A 19,517-nucleotide genomic window follows, 5' to 3' on the forward strand; every position below is an offset into this window, starting at 1 on the left:
CCAAGCTTTTTCTGTGTCTGGGTGCCAAGGCATTCTTAGGAAAAGATCACATTTACATGCCCCATAGGATAATCAAGTGAGGCTGCTCAAGTCTAGATTCTGCCCTAAGACTTTTGACACTCCTAGTTCCTACCCTATCATCAAAGACTGAGAGAGTCAAGAGCTTATCACATTGTGACCTGTGCCTGGCTTGGGGAAGTCACATACCTGTTATAAAATTGATGTAGAGGGCTGGGACTATTTGTATTTTATATAGGGTTAGAAAAAGTATGGTCAATATAATAAATAAAAGATTAAAATAAAAGGAGGAAATTATTAATTTCTGGATTTGAAAATACTAGACTCATTTATCAAAGGATGTATGTGTGTATGTCTGTATACAGCATGTCTCAACAGTCTTTTTATAGTTTAAACTTCACTAACTTCAGAAAAATAAGTGCTATGAATTTACCCCCAAATCTCTTGAAGTTTTAATTATATACAATTATTTTATAGTTATTTTAGTTTTATAGATGTTGAATAATGAATTATTAGTCTTAATTATTTGAGTCAGTCCCTCTCTGATAGAAAACAGTAAAGGCTGACTTCAAAACAAAAAATCGCTATTCAACATTCATAAAACTAAGTAAAAGAACTTTAGGTTTCATATCTGCATTAGCGTAAGGCAAAAACATTCTATAGGTAACATGAATTTGAGCATATGTGTGATCCTGAGAGTATAAATGTCTGGGTACCATTAGAAATTCGAGGTAGTATTTCAGACTTTCTAGGTCCAAGTTAAGGGCTCTGCAAGGTACCACCTTAGGTTCACAGGCTACCTGTCTGGGTAGAGTGGAAGGTTCCAGGATAAAACCCCAAATACAGTGATTTCATGGTCCTGGACTGTCGCATTTAGAAAGTGAGGGTTCCCTGAAGTAGAACAGTCTCTTCTGACACTTGATTGTCACTTTCCCATGTCAGGTGTCACTTGACCAAACCTTTCTTCATGTTGGGCTGATCAGGAGAGCAATATTGAGAGCCTCTGAGCTCTGTCCCCAGGATACAGGGTCCTCTGAGGGAGCAGATATGACTATTGGCTTCTGATTCTGCAGCCTCCTCAAGTAAAGGACTTCTGAGAACATCAAGTGGACATTTCATAAACAAAAATCCTCCTTTTAAGTTTTTCAAAGAAGGAAAAATTGGAAATAGTTTATCAATTTTAAAATGGATAAAAGGAACACATTTCTATTAATTAAAATAGAGAGTCACATTATTGTTGGATAATGAATAGCTGAGCTTCTTAGAAGAGAGAAGGGAATCATAGCCTCTCATTCTTTTTTTTTTTTTCCTCAGCGTCAGGGCAGGGCCAAGAGGAGACGGAAAGATGGAACACTGAAAGGTAAGATTCTATTTGACCTTGTCTCTCTGAGGGTGAGCCGCCTTGTTCCTTGAGGTCCCAGGTCCATGATCTCTGAGAATGTCAGTTGCTAGATAGTCTCTCTGAGAAAACAGAGTCCTCAGAGGAGGACTCACTGGAATGCAATCAGACCTGAGACACTTCTCAGAGTCCCTGCTCTGCCCATTTGTGGGCAGAGAGCAGTGATGGACCTGGGCAATGGGTGTTCCCCAATAGGTGGCCATGTGAGATATCAAGAAAGGACTACTGGTTAGTTTGGAGTCAGAACATCTGTCTCTTGACTTTGTACAAGTACTTTGACTTCCTAGGTGCTCATATTCCTCTTTGAGGTAACCACTGATGTCTGTGCTTCACATGGTGGTTTTGAGCAGCATGAGGGATAATGTGGAAGTTCTTTATAAATGAAACCACATACACATGTGAACCTTGTTAACATTATTGTTGACAATTTGACCTTGTCTGCTGATCAGAGTTTAACATCCCAAGGGTCTCCTATAAAGGGACTCCTGTATGATATCTATGCTTCTACCCTCCTTACATATAACCTACTCTCCTGGTTTCCCAGGTTGGAGAATTTTCCAGAGAGAAGCAGAGAAGGGAAGGAATCTATCCTCCACTCTGAAAAGGTGATAAAAATTTCCTTCTTTCCTGGTCCCTTTTTAAAGCATATTCTATGCACTTCATGGATTCAGTACGCCCTGCCATAGTCATGGGAGGGGGTAGCCATAGGAACGGGTGTGTGAGTGAAGGCCTTGGGGAGAGGCTATTGTGAAGTTGTGGGTGGTGGTGAGGGGAGGGGGGTAGCAGGCTTCAGGTGGCCCCACCCCTGCTAGGTAAGCAGGCTCTCCTTTCCTCATTCTGCTTCTGGCTGAAGCTTTGTACCTCTTGTCTTCTGCAGCCACCTGGGCCAGCATCATGATAACATCCACACTCATCAACTATTATGTCCAGACTCCCTCTGTGCGGTGTGTAATAGAACAGCTGCCAAAGCCAAGCCACTGGTGTCCCGGGAGTCCCTGGAAGAGGCTGCTCCCTCTGTGTCCCTTTTCGATTCTACCATTTCTGTGATAGAGTCATCACTCACTCTTTCCTCCATGCTCTCAGCAAGCCCTTCAGGAGACCTAATACCAGCCCCTCTGCCTGAGCCTTCACCTCTACCCTCCGTTCTCTCACAACCTGATGACTTCCTTACCTGACTTTCACCCTCACCACTGGGTGACTCTGCCATCAGAGTCTTTTCCTCCCTTGGATTCCAAATTCCCAGTGGACCATTCTCCACCCCAGCCACTTGCCTTTCCGCCTCTCCCACCACATCACACTCAAAAAGATCCTGTTCTCTGACCAAAGGCCACTTTCTCTTTGTACACCACTTTTTTTATTTGACCCTAGTCTTCCCAAGATATTGACCCCTTACCAAATTTATTCCAGGCAATTGATTCCATTGATTCCCATGCTCGTCATCACACTGCCAACCCCATCTGCCTCACACCACCAGATGGCACTTTCACTGTGACTCAATCTAAATCTATTTCCATCTTATTGAAGCCAGTTCTGGAGATGCTCTCTCCAGATAGTGCTGATGAATTGTCCACTTATGCCCCAACAATCAGAGGCATTGACCTTCTAAGCCTTGGAATTTCAGAATTCTCCTAGTGGCAGCCTCATGTCAAGGACTTGCTCCCCTCCAACTTGGCACAATGTGATTTCACACAAGAGCTTCTTGCCCTCCACTCTTCTGAGGCCTCTTTTGCAGAAGACCTTGCAGCCAACCTTGAAGAATCTGGTAACCTCTTCCTACCCAACTCCACTGTTCTGGTACTCTTGGAGAGACCAGTTAGAAAGAGGGGTGCTTTCCTGGTGTGGAAGGAAAAGGAAAAGAAAATGGAATCTTTTCCAAGGCAACTTAGGCCAGAATGTCAACTCAATCCTTCAGGAAAAATGATAACATCAATTGCAGAGAAGCATGACTCAGCAGTTTCCCTTCTTTTTGGACCATCAAAGACAAACCAGAGGAGCCACATGTGCATCAGCGGCCCCTATATTCTAAGACTTTTGAGGATGATTTAGAGCAAAAATATATCCAGCTTTTCTGGCATCTTCTATATGTGCATGGTGAGTCCCTGCACTCTACTATCCTTGTCCCAGGTGGCTAGTTCTCAACATTTGTGTTCTTCAACAGAATTTCAAATACCTTCATAGCCAAAGAATCCCTAGTACTTAACTGTCCCCAACCTCTGCCCTTCCCTCAAACCCTACCCCAATCTGAGTCCCTAACCCTCACTCAGCTTCAGTCTCAGGCCCAATTTCAATCCCCATTCCCAATCCTATCACCTGATCCTCTATCCCAGATTAGGAATTGTAGAGTGTATTTTCATAAACCCCAGAAAGAGGCACAATATCTTATGCCATCTGAAATTCACCAGTTGGAATGAGATGTGTAACAAAAAGAACAGGAAATGGTATGAGGTTTATCCTCTGTGATTGAGACATCTTTTGTCCTTCAGTTCTCTACCTTACATTGCTCATCCAGTCCTCCACAGTCTATGTTCCAATCTTTATCCTTTCTGTAGATGTTTCTCTCAGCAGTGAGCTTCAGAAAAAAACAGAGCACCACCTTCGAAAGAGGCTCGTCCAACATTGGTGGGGCCTGCCCTGCTGGATCCATGAGTCTCTGTCACTGCTAAATCCTCAGAGAAAAATTCCTGAGACATCTGAGTCCAAGTCCATCATAGTCTCTCCTGGATTTCTTTGTTTAAAGGTCAGAGCAGCAAAGATCTAGAGAATTTTGATCTGAATCAATCTGGAAGCGTCCAAGAGAGATGCTCAGAAATGCTTCCACTTAAGAAGGATGTGAGGAAAGATCAGGGACACAGCCCGAAAGAAAAGGTGGAAACAACAAATTCCAAAGATGGGATATCCAAGCCCCTTAGAAGAGGCTCTAAAGCTTTTCATGAAGAAAAGGTGGGGACATCAAATTCGGTTTACTCACATGTGGGCAAAGGAGGGGAGGAAGCTGTAAGACAATCACTCTCTGATACTAACCATGAGCTTACAGAGAACACCCAGATAATTGAGAATGGCAGACAGATTTTTCTGCCCCCATATCACAGCAGCATAGACAAAGTGAATCAGAAACTCACTGTACTAGCCAATAAATATAGCCCAAAGTTGCCCACAAGGCAAGCTGGGACTGGACATGAGCCAATGAATAAGAAAATGAGTTCCAGTGATAGAGTAGAAAGGCTTCAGTGGAAAAGGATGAAGAATTCAGAACATCTTTCCACTCCCAACATGTTCAGGGCGATATTCAAGGCAGAGGAGCTCTGTGCTCTTCAATCACAATCTAGTAACAACTTGACAACCAGTGAGTTGGAAAGCTCCCCAGATATAAAGGTGAATATGAGTAAAGCAGAAACTACCCTGAGCACTGAAAATTCCTCACCAAGACTATCAATTCCCCAAAAGCCTAAATCATCAGACATTAAAAATCAGACATTGGCTGAATTAAAGTTTAAATTGGAGAACAGGGAGCACAGCCAAGCTCAAAGCTATCCCACTGACATGTCCCTTGCCTCAGATAACTTGACTTCCAAGGCCTCAGTGACTCACCCAGGGCATCTCCAGTGGGAACCTGGCAGCTCCCCAGGTGCTGTATGTCCACTTGGAGGACAGAGGGATAAGTATGGAGCAGTGGCTGGACCCCTGGGTCCCTAAGCATGTCTTGAGGAAGTACCAGGAGGAGAATTTCTCACAAGCTGCAGAGAGAGTGATCCCTCTGGGACCCAAAGCAGGAGATACTGGTAGAGGGAATGCAGGTTTGGGGATATCTTAACTCAGCAGGAAGAATCACCCTGGTCAAGAAAATCCACTTGGGAGCAAATCTTCCCCAACCCTGTCACTGAAGGGACAGCCTCCTTCTGAAAATCATTTCAGGAAACCAATGAATCACTTTCAGCAATGGCTTTCTAAACCTAGAATAAAAGGCAATGGACAAGAAATTTCTCTGGAAAAAGGCAGCACCCTATCACCATCTGTGCAGAACAGAGGCCTACGTAAAAGTACAGCTGCTGTCACTGAGACTACTGAACCTTGGAAAATTATGACAGACAGTGGGAAGTTCCTAGAGAAGAAACTGGGGCATAGGCATAAAATAGATATCACTGGCTCTGAAGAACCCCTCATGTCCTCAAGTCATCACAACACAGAACTACAAGTGTAGGCAGAGCCTACCCAGGGCCACCCCTTCAATGATTTTACAGAGGTGACACATAACAAGTCTTGCAGCCAAAAAGGTACCTTTGCTGGCCAGTTTTCTCACAAGGATTAGACAGATCAAGAACAAGGACAGACAGCCCCAGAAAGGTGTGGTGATTAAGTACCAGCTATTGTCTCAGAAGGATTCCCCTTCCATTCCCCACAGGGAACCTGTGCCCCACCCACTCAAGCTGCACCTGCAGGCATCAAGTTGTCCAGGTACCTCCAGCCACCCTACCACTGCTGAAACACATTTAGACAGAAAGAACTTGGGAAGCATTTCTGGAAAGGAAAACTCACTCCCCCAGAATGTTGAAAACCAACAAAAAGAAGCCAAAAAATAATCAGGAAATAATGAATAAGTCACTAAAGAGATAGACAACAAAAGAAAAGTTATCAAAGAACTTAAAGAAATGAAAGACTCATTTAGAGAATTTCAAAACACAGCAGGATGCTTCAACAACAGTAAACCAAGGAGAAGAAAGAATCTCAGAGCTTGAAGACAAGGCTATTGAGCTAATAGAATCATTCAAAGAGGCAGAGAAGAGAATAAAAAAGAAAAAGCAATCACTGAGAGACATATGGGATAATGTAAGGTGAACTAACATATAAATTATAAGTATCCCGAGGGAGAAGAAGAGCTAAAAACATGAAAAATCTACTCACGGGAATTATTGAGGAAAACTTCCTTGGCATTGTCAGAGATTCAGACATCCATATACAAGATGGTCATTGAATATGAGGAAGATTCATAGCACATAAGCCATCTCCAAAACACATAGTAATCAAACTGGCCAAAGTCAAAATGAAGAAAATTTGCTAAGCACCAAGATGAAGCAACAACTGCCATATAAAGGAAAACCCATCAGGCTAACTGCAGACTTCTTACAAGCCAGAAGGGATTGGGGCCCCATCTTCAATCTTCCTAAACAGAACAACTGCCAGCCTAGAATTTTTTATCTTTCCAAACTAAGTTTCACAATTGATGGAGAAGTTAAGTCTTTTCTAGACAATCAAATACTGAGGAAATGAAAAGACCTTCCATGCAAGAAATACTCAGAACTGTATAATACACAAATCAGCACAACAGATATGCACCAGTGTAAAAATCACCAAAACAAACAAACAAACAAAAAACCCCCAAAAACCCAAAACTCATAAAGCTCACAACTTGTATAAAATAATAGCACAAGATGGAAAACAACGCAATAAGGTACTACCTAACCTGAAGAACAGAAGAGCATCCCACATACCAATTCCATCACTCAACATTAACAGTCTGAATGGTCCACTCAAAAGACATAGGCTGGCTGAATGGATGAAAAAACACCACCCAAGTATCTTCTGTCTCTAGTAAACACATCTAAACTACAAGGAAACAAACAGACTCAACATGAAAGAATGGAAAAAAATATTCAATAAAAATGAAAACCAAAAGAAAGAAGGTATAGCCATTCTTACATCAGATAAAATTGACTTTATATCAACAATGGTAAAGAAAGACAAAGATGCTCATTATATAATGGTAGAGGGTGCAATTTAACAAGAAAATATAACAATCCTAAATATGTATGTGCATACACAGGAACTTTGAGATACATAAAGCAAATTCTACTAGAGCTAAGCAAAGAAATAAATAGTAACATCACAATTGCAGGGAACTTCAGCACCCCACTGTCAGAGCTAGACGAATCATCAAAGCAGAAAATAAACAAACAAACACTGGACTTAAATGGGGTTCTAAAACAAATGGACCGGAAAAAGGAGAAGATGGCGGAGTGGTGGTGACGGCCTGAATCTGCGCTCCCGGGGAGGAAGGCATCGATCTGGACCTGCCACAACGCTAGAGGACCGCTCCCACACAGGAACAGCGGTGTGAATCCACGGAGAATCAGCGTGGGACAAACAGAGCGAGTGAGGTCTGAGGTGAACGAAAATTGGGAACGCGGGACAGACACTAGCCAGCGGAGCGCGGGTTGGATACACCCGCCCCCAGCCGGGGCGGGTGCAGCCTCTCGGGAAAGCGGCTTGCCCTCCGCTCCCAATTGAACAGAGCCCTGAACCAGGCCAGCGCAGAATCACTGAGGGATACGTGGCGCATTGGAGACAGGAGGCTTTTTTTGAGAAATTACCTTAGAACCTGGGGGATCTCAGCTGAGACAGCGCTTGGCGAGGAGGGACGGATCTGCCCCAGGGCGGAAAAACACAAAAGACTCCCGGACAGCAAATAGCGTCGTACCCCGTGCTGCCTTTTTCGGCAGTTTTCCAGCCGGTCACCCCCGGTGCGTGTCCTTGCTGGCCAGCCCCTGGGCAGTGACGGTCTCTGCCTGCCGGGGAGCCGGTCCCCTCCAGCCCCGGAGCTTGGCAGGCGCCATCTTGAAAGCGAGGGCGAAATGGCTCGGGAGCCAAAAAGAGCCCAGCGGCTCTTTCTGCCCGTGCTGCCTTTTTCGGCAGTTCTCCAGCCGGTCACCCCCGGTGCGTGTCCTTGCTCGCCAGCCCCCGGGCAGTGGCGTTCTCTGCCTGCCGGGGAGCCGGTCCCCTCCAGCCCCGGAGCTCGGCAGGCGCCATCTTGAAAGCGAAGGCAAAACCGCTTGGGAGCCATAAAGTGCCCAGCAGCTCTTTCTGCCCGTGCTGCCTTTTTCGGCGGTTCTCCAGCCGGTGACCCCCAGTGCGCGTCCTTACTCGCCAGCCCCCGGGCAGTGGCGGTCTCTGCCTGCCGGGGAGCCGGTCTCCTCCAGCCCCGGAGCTCTGCAGGCGCCATCTTGAAAGCGAGGGCGAAACCGCTCGGGAGCCATAAAGTGCCGAGCGGCTCTCTCTGCCCGGCGCCCTCCGCTGGTCTCTGAACCAACGCCAGGAGTGCGGGATATGCCAGGGCCGCGCTCGGGGTGAAGGGGCAGAGCTGCGCTAAGGCAAAAAAAAAAAAAAAAAAACAACACGAACAAGAAGAATAGGCTCGCCGAACTGTATATTTTATTCTTGGTAAATTTCTTCTGGGTTTTGTTTGTTTGTGTTTGTGTTTGTTTTTTTTTGGGTTTTTTCTTTTTTTTCTTTCCTTTTTCTTTTTTTTTCCGGCGGCGGACAGCCTCGGCGGGCACCTTTGCCCTCTGGGCCTCTGGCTGCCGCGCCTTTTTGAGCACGGAGGTTGGATCCCCACCACCCTCGGAGCTGTGCGGGCGCGCAGACGTAATCTTGAAATCCACTGCGAAACCGCCCGGGACCCAGCCGGGCGGGCGTGAAGGGGCGGAGCTGTGCTAAGGCGTAAAAACAAAAACATCTAATGGCCGCTCCGGACCCAGCCGAGTGGAAGTGAAGGGGCAGAGCTGTGCTAAGGCGTAAAACAAACAAACAAACAAAGAAACATTGAGTCACTGAACTATATACTTCAGATTTGTGTATCTTTCTGCCTTGCGGTGTGGTGAAGTGCTATGTAGTTTGTTTTTGTTCATTTTTGTTGGCGTTTTTGGTGTTTTTTGGTTTGGTTTTTTGCGTTTCTTTTTTTTTTTTCTTTTTTTTTTTTCTTTTTCTTTCTTTCTTTTTCTTCTTTTTTTTCTTTTCTCTTTCGTTTTCTCCTCTTTCTTTTCTTTCTTTCCTTTTCTTTTTTCTTTTCTTTTTTTTTCTCTTCTCTTTCTCCTCTCTTTTTGCCTTCTAACTGGGGATCCACGGTGAGCTTCGGAACGGGCCAGGTCCCTGGCTCTGGTACATACCGGATCCTGAGTAGTCACCCCCAGGGCCGGAGATCTGCGGGCACGCAATTGCCACTCTAGGGCCCACAGCCAAGTCACTGCGGAGCAATAGGGTACCAAGAGGCTCCCTGGACGGCCCTCTCCCCTGGTCCACGGACCTTATATAGGATCCCTGCCCAAGTGTAAACACTGAATACTTCTCCAGAAGCGAGAGTGTGGAACCTGATCCCTGGGGACATTGGGCCAAGACAGACTTTTGCCCGTGGGAGCTACAGCAACTGGGGCGCTGAGCAAGCAAAGTCACCATCCTCTCCCCATAGCTAGTATCTTGCCGGCAGATAGAGTCAGACCTCCCCTATAGAGGAAGAACCAAAGGGAAACAAACAAACAAACAAACAAAGAGAATTTCGGTCTACTATTAGTGTGGACCCTGCCTGCCTTCTGAAAGACCACAACACAGTGTCCTAACTCACCAAAGCGGTCCTGGATCACTCCAATCCTCTAGGATTGGAACCATCGGAAGCAGTCCCCCAACAGAAACAGAAAAATCTCTGAACAATACACAACAGTCTTCCCCTCTTGCCAAAAGAAGCAACATACCTAGACTGTTTCACAGCCTAAGAATAGAGCACAAAGAGTCCTGTTAACCAGACTAAACCTATAAGTAAAGATCCAACGACAAATCTAGATGGGAAGGGCCCAGCGAAAAAACACGGAGAGCAAAAAGAATCAAATGGAAAGCTCATCCCCAAAGAGAAATACCAGCTCCCAACCATTTGACACAAACCAGACTCAAAACACCAACATGTCACAGGAAGAATTCCAATTATGGATTATAAACAAGCTGAATAATATACAAGAATCAATGGATAAACAACACAAGGAAAACACAAAAAAAATACAGGATTTGGAGGAAAAATTCACTAAAGAAATTGAAATATTGAAGAAAAACCAAACTGAACTCCTAGAAGTGAAGAATTCACTCAGAGAGCTACAAAACACTGTGGAAAGTCTCAAGAGCAGGGTAGATCAAACAGAGGAAAGAATCTCAGAAATTGAAGATAACTCCTTCCAACTAAATAAGTCAGTCACAGAGATAGATCGAAAAAGTAAGAGAAATGATCTGAGTCTTCAAGAAATGTGGGATTATGTGAAGAAACCTAACTTGAGAGTTATTGGCATTCCTGAGGGTGAAGAAGATAACAAGCAAGGGTTGGACAAGTTATTTGAAGACATAATCGAGGAAAATTTTCCAGGCCTTGCCAATACTCTAGACATACAGATTCAAGAAGCTCAAAGGACCCCTGGGAGATTCATAGCAAATAGGAAAACACCACGCCACGTAGTCATCAGGCTGACCAAAATATCCACTAAAGAGTCACTTCTCCGAGCTGTAAGGAGAAAGAAACAAGTAACTTTCAAAGGAAAACCCATCAGAATTACGCCAGATTTCTCAGCTGAAACCTTACAAGCAAGAAGAGGTTGGGGCCCCATTTTCACGCTTCTGAAACAGAATAATGCCCAGCCTAGAATCTTGTACCCAGCTAAGCTAAGTTTTCTATACGAAGGAGAAATCAAGACATTCTCAGATAAACAAAGGTTGAGGGAATTCACCAAGACAAGACCAGCCCTCCAAGAAGTACTCAAAAGAGAATTATACACGGATCAGCACAAGAAAGATCCACAAATGTAAAACTACTCAAGAGCTAAAGATGAAATTCCAGATACCACAATGGCCCAGGAGAGAAAACATCACAATGAAGTTCTACCCAACAAGCTGAACAAAAAACTGTCTCACCTATCAGTTTTCTCAATAAATGTGAATGGCTTGAACTCCCCGCTCAAGAGACATAGACTGGCCCAATGGATAAAAAAATACAATCCAAGTTTCTGCTGTCTTCAAGAAACTCACCTAACCTGCAAAGATGCATTTAGACTGAAAATAAAAGGATGGAAATCGATATTTCAAGCAAATGGTAACCAAAAGAAAGCTGGTGTGGCAATCTTAATTTCCAATAACTTAGCTTTCAAACCAACAAAAATAATAAAAGACAAAGATGGCTACTACATACTGATTAAAGGCACAATTCATCAAGAAGCCATGACTATACTCAATATATACGCACCCAACCTAGGTGCACCTAGATTCATAAAGCAAACCCTACTAGATCTCAACCAAATGATAGATAACAATACTGTAATAGCTGGAGACTTTAACAACCCACTGACAGTACAGGACAGATCCTCTAAACAAAAAATAAACAAAGACATAATGGACCTCAATAGAATGCTAGAACAAATGGGCATGGCTGACATCTACAGGACATTCTACCCAAAGTCCACAGAATATACATTCTTCTCATCAGCTCACGGGACATTCTCTAAGATTGACCATGTCCTAGGACATAAAGCATATCTTAAAAAATTCAAAAAAATAGAAATTATACCATGCATCTTCTCAGATCACAGCGGAATAAAAGTAACAATGATCACAAACAGAAACCCTCACTCTTACTCAAAGTCATGGAAGCTAAATAACCTTCTCCTGAATAATTATTCTATAAAAGAAGAAATCAAGATGGAAATCAAAAATTTCTTTGAATTAAATGACAATGGAGATACAACTTATCAAAATCTATGGGATGCAGCTAAAGCAGTCCTGAGAGGAAAATTCATATCCATAAATGCCTATATCAAAAAGACAGAAAACATGCAAATAGACAACCTAACGAATAGACTCAAAGAACTGGAGAAAGAAGAACAGAACGATCCCAAACCCAGCAGAAGGCGAGAAATTACTAAGATCAAATCAGAACTAAATGAAAAGGACACCAAAGAAACTATAAGGGAAATTAATAAAACAAAAATTTGGTTCTTTGAAAAGATAAACAAAATAGACACACCTCTGGCTAGACTAACCAAGAGCACAAAAGTAAAATCTCTAATAACCTCCATTAGGAACATGAAAGGAGAAATCACAACCGATGCTACAGAGATACAAGATATCATCTATGAATTCTACAAAAATCTTTATGCACACAAACTGGAGAACGTGGAGGAAATGGACAAATTTTTAGAAACACATAGTCTTCCCAGGCTCAACCAGGAAGAAATAGAGTACCTGAACAGACCAATATCAAGAACTGAAATCGAAACAGCAATAAAAAACCTTCCCAAAAAGAAAAGCCCTGGTCCAGATGGGTTCACACCTGAATTTTACCATACATACAAAGAAGAACTGGTGCCCATCCTACATAAACTATTCTCCAATATTGAGAAGGATGGAGTTCTCCCCAACACGTTCTACCAAGCCAATATAACATTAATACCAAAACCTGGAAAGGACACAACAAAAATAGAGAACTACAGACCAATTTCCCTCATGAATATAGATGCAAAAATTTTCAATAAAATACTAGCAAATCGAATCCAAGTACTTATCAAAAAAGTAATCCACCACGACCAAGTGGGCTTCATCCCCGAGATGCAGGGGTGGTTCAACATACGTAAATCTATAAATGTAATTCACCACATAAATAGAAGCAAAAACAAAAACCATATGATACTCTCATTAGATGCAGAAAAAGCATTTGACAAAATTCAACACCCTTTTAGGATAAAAACGCTTAACAAAATAGGCATTGATGGAACCTACCTAAAAATGATACAAGCCATATATGACAAACCCACAGCCAACATCATACTGAATGGGGAAAAACTGAAAGCACTCCCACTTAGAACTGGAACCAGACAGGGCTGCCCGTTGTCTCCATTACTTTTCAACATAGTATTGGAAGTCCTTGCGAGAGCTATCAGGCAAGAGAGCAGAATCAAGGGAGTCCAAATAGGGAAGGAAGAGATCAAACTCTCACTTTTTGCTGATGATATGATGTTATATCTGGAAAACCCCCAGGATTCAACCAAGAGACTCCTGGAATTGATTAACGAATACAGCAAAGTCTCAGGCTACAAAATTAATATACACAAATCAGAGGCATTAATATATGCCAATAACAGTCAATCGGAAAACCAAATTAAAGACTCAATACCCTTCAAAATAGCAACAAAGAAAATAAAATATCTAGGTATATATCTAACTAAAGAGGTAAAGGACCTCTATAAGGAAAACTATGAAACACTGAGAAAAGAAATAGCAGAACTTGCAAATAGATGGAAAAATATACCATGCTCGTGGATCGGAAGAATCAACATTGTTAAAACGTCTATACTACCCAAAGTGATCTACAGATTCAATGCAATCCCTATTAAATTACCAACATCATTCTTTACAGACATAGAGAAAATAATTATACACTTTGTATGGAATCAAAGAACACCCCGTATAGCAAAAGCAATTTTAAGCAACAAAAACAAAATGGGAGGTATTAATTTGCCAGACCTCAAACTATACTACAAGGCCGTGGTTCTTAAAACAGCCTGGTATTGGCACAAGTGCAGGGACACAGACCAGTGGAACACAACAGAAAATCCAAATATAGAACCATCCTCATATAGTCACCTAATTTTCGACAAAGCGGGAAAGAATATACTCTGGGGACAAGAATCCCTATTCAACAAATGGTGCTGGGAGAATTGGTTAGCCACTTGTAGAAGACTGAAACAGGACCCACAGCTTTCACCTCTCACAAAAATCAAATCACGGTGGATAACAGACTTAAACCTTAGGCGTGATACAATCAGAATTCTAGAAGAAAATGTAGGAAAGACTCTTACAGACATTGGCCTAGGCAAAGAATTTATGAAGAAGACCCCCAAGGCAATCACAGCAGCAACAAAAATAAATGAATGGGACATGATTAAATTAAAAAGCTTCTGCACAGCCAAAGAAACAGTCCAGAGAATAAACAGACCACCTACAGAATGGGAAAAAATTTTTGCATACTACACATCAGATAAAGGACTGATAACAAGAATCTATTTAGAACTCAGGAAAATCAGCAAGAAAAAATCAAGCAACCCTATCAAAAAGTGGGCAAAGGACATGAATAGAAATTTTTCAAAAGAAGATATAAAAATGGCTAACAAACATATGAAAAAGTGTTCAACATCTCTAATCATCAGGGAAATGCAAATCAAAACCACAATGAGATATCACTTAACCCCAGTGAGAATGGCCTTGATCAAAAAAACCCAAAACAACACATGTTGGCGTGGGTGTGGAGAGACAGGAACACTAATACACTGCTGGTGGGACTGCAAACTAGTGCAACCTCTGTGGAAAGCATTATGGAGGTATCTTAAACAGATTCAAGTAGATCTGCCATTTGACCCAGCAATCCCATTACTGGGCATATACCCAAAGGAAAAAAGGTCATTCTGTAACAAAGGCACGTGTACCCAAATGTTTATAGCAGCACAATTCACAATAGCAAAGATGTGGAAACAACCCAAATGCCCATCAATACATGATTGGATTAGTAAGCTGTGGTATATGTATACCATGGAATATTACTCAGCTATAAGGAATGATGAAGATACAACATCTCTATGGTTCTCCTGGAGAGAGTTGGAACCCATTATATTAAGTGAAGTATCCCAAGAATGGAAAAACAAGCATCACATGTACTCACCAGAAAATTGGTTTCCTTGATCATCACCTAAATACAAATCTGGAAACGACACCAATTGGACATCAGACTGAGGTGGGGGGTGGGGGAGGGGATGGGGGTATGCCTACACAATGAGTGCATTGCGCACCTTTTGGGGAGTGGTAACACTTGAAGGTGCTGACTCGGGAAAGGGGGGGTGGGGAAAAAATATGAAACTATTGTTTTTAACTTGCACTGTTCACTTAATAATTTATCATGAATATTTCCCATATTATTTCATATCATTGTACAAGAAATAATGTATACATTATGAGGACATACTGTATCTAACAAGATATACTGTTAGACTCTTTGATTCTGTAAAATTAAATAAAAAAAAAAATAAATAAAAAAAAATAAATAAAACAAATGGACCTAACAGACATTTATAGAACATTCTACCCCAAAACTACTGAATATACATTCTTGTCAGCAGAACATGGGACATCTTCCAAGACTGATGATATCTTAGGCCATAAGATATGTCTCAACTAATTAAAAAAACTGAAATCATAACCTGTATCTTCTCAGATGACAGTGGGAAAAAAGCTAGAAATCAATTCCAAGAAAAACACTCAAACCTACACAAAGTCACAGATATTAAACAATCTATCACTGAATGATTACTGGGTCAAGAATAAAATTAAGATGTAAATTGAAAGATTCCTTTAACTGTATGACAAAGGACACAAAAACTATCAAAATCTATGGGAATCAGCAAAAGCATTGCTAAGGGGAAAATTTGTAGCCTTACATGCCCACATAAAAATGACAAAACGATCACAAGTTAACAACCTATTGTCACATCTCAAGGAACTAGAAAGAGAAGAGCAAACCAAGCCCAAAGCCAGCAGAAGAAAATAATTAACAAAGGTCATAGCAGCACTAAATAAAATGGAAATAAAAAAATAATACAATGGATCAAAAAACAAAAAGCTGATTATTTATTTATTTATTTATTTTTTGAGACAGAGTCTCACTCTGTTGCCCAGGCTAGAGTGAGTGCCGTGGCGTCAGCCTAGCTCACAGCAACCTCAAACTCCTGAGCTAAAGTGATCCTCCTGTCTCAGCTTCCCGAGTAGCTGGGACTACAGGCATGCGCCACCATGCCCGGCTAATTTTTTCTATATATATTTTTAGCTGTCCATATAATTTCTTTCCATTTTTTTTAGTAGAGGTGGGGTCTCGCTCTTGCTCAGGCTGGTCTCGAACTCCTGAGCTCAAACGATCCGCCCACCTCGGCCTCCCACAGTGCTAGGATTACAGGCGTGAGCCACCGCGCCCAGCCAAAGCTGATTATTTGGAAAAATAAAATTGATAGACCTCTTGCTAGATTAACCAGGAAGAGAAGAGAGAGGACCAAAATAAGCTCAATTAGAAATGAAAAAGGAGATATTACAATTGATGCCACAGAAATACAAAACATCATTTGTGAATACTGCAAAAATCTCTATGTACATAAATTTGAAAACTTAGAGGAAATGAACAAACTCCTAGACAGAAACACACAACCTCTCAGAACTCATTCAGGAAGAAAGAGAACTCCTGACCAGGCCAATAATGAGCAGCAATATCAAAGCAATACTAAAATATCTTCCAACAAAAATACTCCTTTACACCAGATGGATTGACAGCTGAATTCTACCAGACTGACAAAGAAGAGCTGGTACCCTTATTAAAGAAATTGCTCTATAACATCAAGATGGAGGGAATCCTCCCCAACCCATTCTATGAAGCCAGGACCATCTTCATACAAAATCCAGGAAAGGACAAAACAAAAAAAGAAAACTACAGACCAATATCTCTTATGAATATAGATGAAAAAAATCCTCAGTAAAATACTAGCAAACCAAATTCAGTAGCACATCCACCATGATCATGTTGGCTTCATCCCAGGGATGCAAGGAAGGATGGTTCATTATATGTAAATAAATAAATGTGATTCACCACATGAACCGTCATAAAAACAATGATTATATGATCATCTCAATAGATGTAGTAAAAGCATTCAATAAAATCCTGCACCCTTTCATGATAAAAACCCTCTACAAACTAGGCATAGAGGCAACATATCTCAAAATTATAAAATCCATATATGACAAACCCACAGTCAACATTACACTGAATGGGGAAAAGCTGAAAGTATTCCCTCTATGAAAAAGAACAAGACAAGGGTGCCCACTGTCATCATTTCTATTTAACATAGTGCTGGAAGTCCTAGCCAGAGGTATCAGAGAAGAGAAAGAAATAAATGGTATCCAAGTCAGGAAACAGGTCAAATTATTGCTTTTCACTGACAATATGATCTTATATTTAGAAAACCCCAAAGGCTCCACCAAAAGACCCCTGGAATTGATAGATAAATTTAGCAAAGTCCCAGGTTAGAAAATCAGTGTACACAAATCAGTAGCATTTGTCTATACCAATAACAGTCAAGCTAGGAATCAATCAAAGACTCAATACGTTTCACAATAGCTACAAAGAAAATAAAATACCTAGCAAAATACTTAACCGAGGAGGTGAAATGTATCTATAAGGAGAACTACAAAACACTGAGGAAAGACACTGCAGATTACACAAACAAATGGAAAAACAAATAATGCACATAGATTGCTAGAATCAACATTGTTAAGATGTCCATACTGCCTAAAATGATTTACGGATTCAATCCATTTTCCATCAAAATACTAATGTCATACTCACAGATGTAGAAAAAATAATTCTTTGCTTTATTTGGAACCAGAAAAGATCCTGAACAGGCAAAGCAATCTTAAGCAAAAAAAAAAAAAAAAAAAAAATCTGGAGGCATCATATTGTCAGACTTTATACTACAAGGCAATAGCAACAAAAACAGCATGGTATTGGAACAAAAACAGAGACATAGACCAGTGGAGCGGAGCAGAGAACCCAGATATGAAACCATCTACCAACAACCAACTGATCTTCAACAGAGAAGATAATATACACTATGGAAAAAAGCCCTATTCAATAAATGGTGCTGGGAAAATTGGATAGCCACATGTAGAAGAATGAAATAGGACCCCTAACTCTCACCATATGCAAAAATTAATTCAAGATAGATAAAAGACTTAAATGTAAGGTGAAAAACCATAAAAATTCTAGAAGAAAATATTGGAAAAACTCTTCTAGATATTGGCCTAGGCAAAGAATTTATGACTAAGACCCCAAAGGCATTGATAACAACAACAAAAATAAATAAATTGGACTTGATTAAAGAGCTTCTGCATAGCAAAGGAAATACTCAGAAGAGAAAATGGACAACTTAAAAATGGGAGAAAATACATGCAAACCATACATCCCATAAATGGATAATATCTAGAATCTACAAAGAACTCAAACAAATCAGCAAGAAAAAAAACATTAAAAAATGGGCAAAAGACATGAACAGAGGTTTTTCAAAAGAAGACAGACAAATGATCAAGAAACATGAAAAAATTCTCAATATCACTAATCATCAGGACAATGCAAATTAAAACCACAATGAAATATCACCTTACCTCTGTCAGAATGGCTCTTATTAAAAAGTCCAAAAACAATAGATTCTGGTGTTTATGCAGCGAGAAAGGAATCCTTATACATTTTTTGAGGGGAGTTCAAATTAGTACAACATCTGTGGAAAATAGTATGGAGATTTCTCAAAGTATTAAAAGTAGACCTACTATTCAATCCAGCAATCCCACTACTGGGTGTCTACCCAAGGGAAAGGAAGTCATTTTATCAAAAACACACCTGTATTCAAATGTTTATTGCAGCACAATATACAATTGCAAAGATGTGGAAGCAACTCAAGTGTCCATCAATTCATGAGTGGATCAACAAAATGTGGTATATGCATACCATGGAGTACTACTCAGCTATACAAAATGAATTAATGCCTTTTGCACTAATTTGGATAGAACTGGAAACCATTATTTTAAGTGAAATATCTAAAGAATGGGAAAAACAAACACCACATGTACTCTCTAATTAAATGGAACTAACTGGTTGGCACACATGGGCACAAAAAGAAGGAAAAGTCATGGAAAAATAAAGTGGGTGCGAGAGGATAGTAGGGGAGGGGCAAAAACCTATCTAATGGGTACAATGAACATTATTCGGGTGATAGGCACACTGATAGCCCTGACTCAAGCATTACAAGAACTATCCATGTGACAAAACATTTGTACCCCCTTAATATTTTGAAATTAAAAAAAATTACATAAGCTTTTCTTGTAGTGATAAGACAAAACAAACTGGCTGGACACAAATAAAAATCTCACCAACCAGTGAAGAATTATAAAATTATGTTATAGCCACTTGAAAAAATGATTTAGATTTATAGAGTGGCCTTTGTTGAAGAGACTTCCACAAATAATTATTAAACAGAAAAGAATGAGCAAGACTCCATTTTTGTAAAGCAATGATGAAAAGGATTCCTCCAGATATACAGGCATATATACCTTCATATATTACATGTTGAAAAATATGGAAGCATAATCATAGCCCCAGACTTCCCAAGTGTTTTTGCAGCTTGGCACAAATATAAAATAATAATTTTTATCTAACACTGGGGTT

This window comes from Eulemur rufifrons, chromosome 7 (assembly GCF_041146395.1).
Source record: "Eulemur rufifrons isolate Redbay chromosome 7, OSU_ERuf_1, whole genome shotgun sequence".
Taxonomy (NCBI): domain Eukaryota; kingdom Metazoa; phylum Chordata; class Mammalia; order Primates; family Lemuridae; genus Eulemur; species Eulemur rufifrons.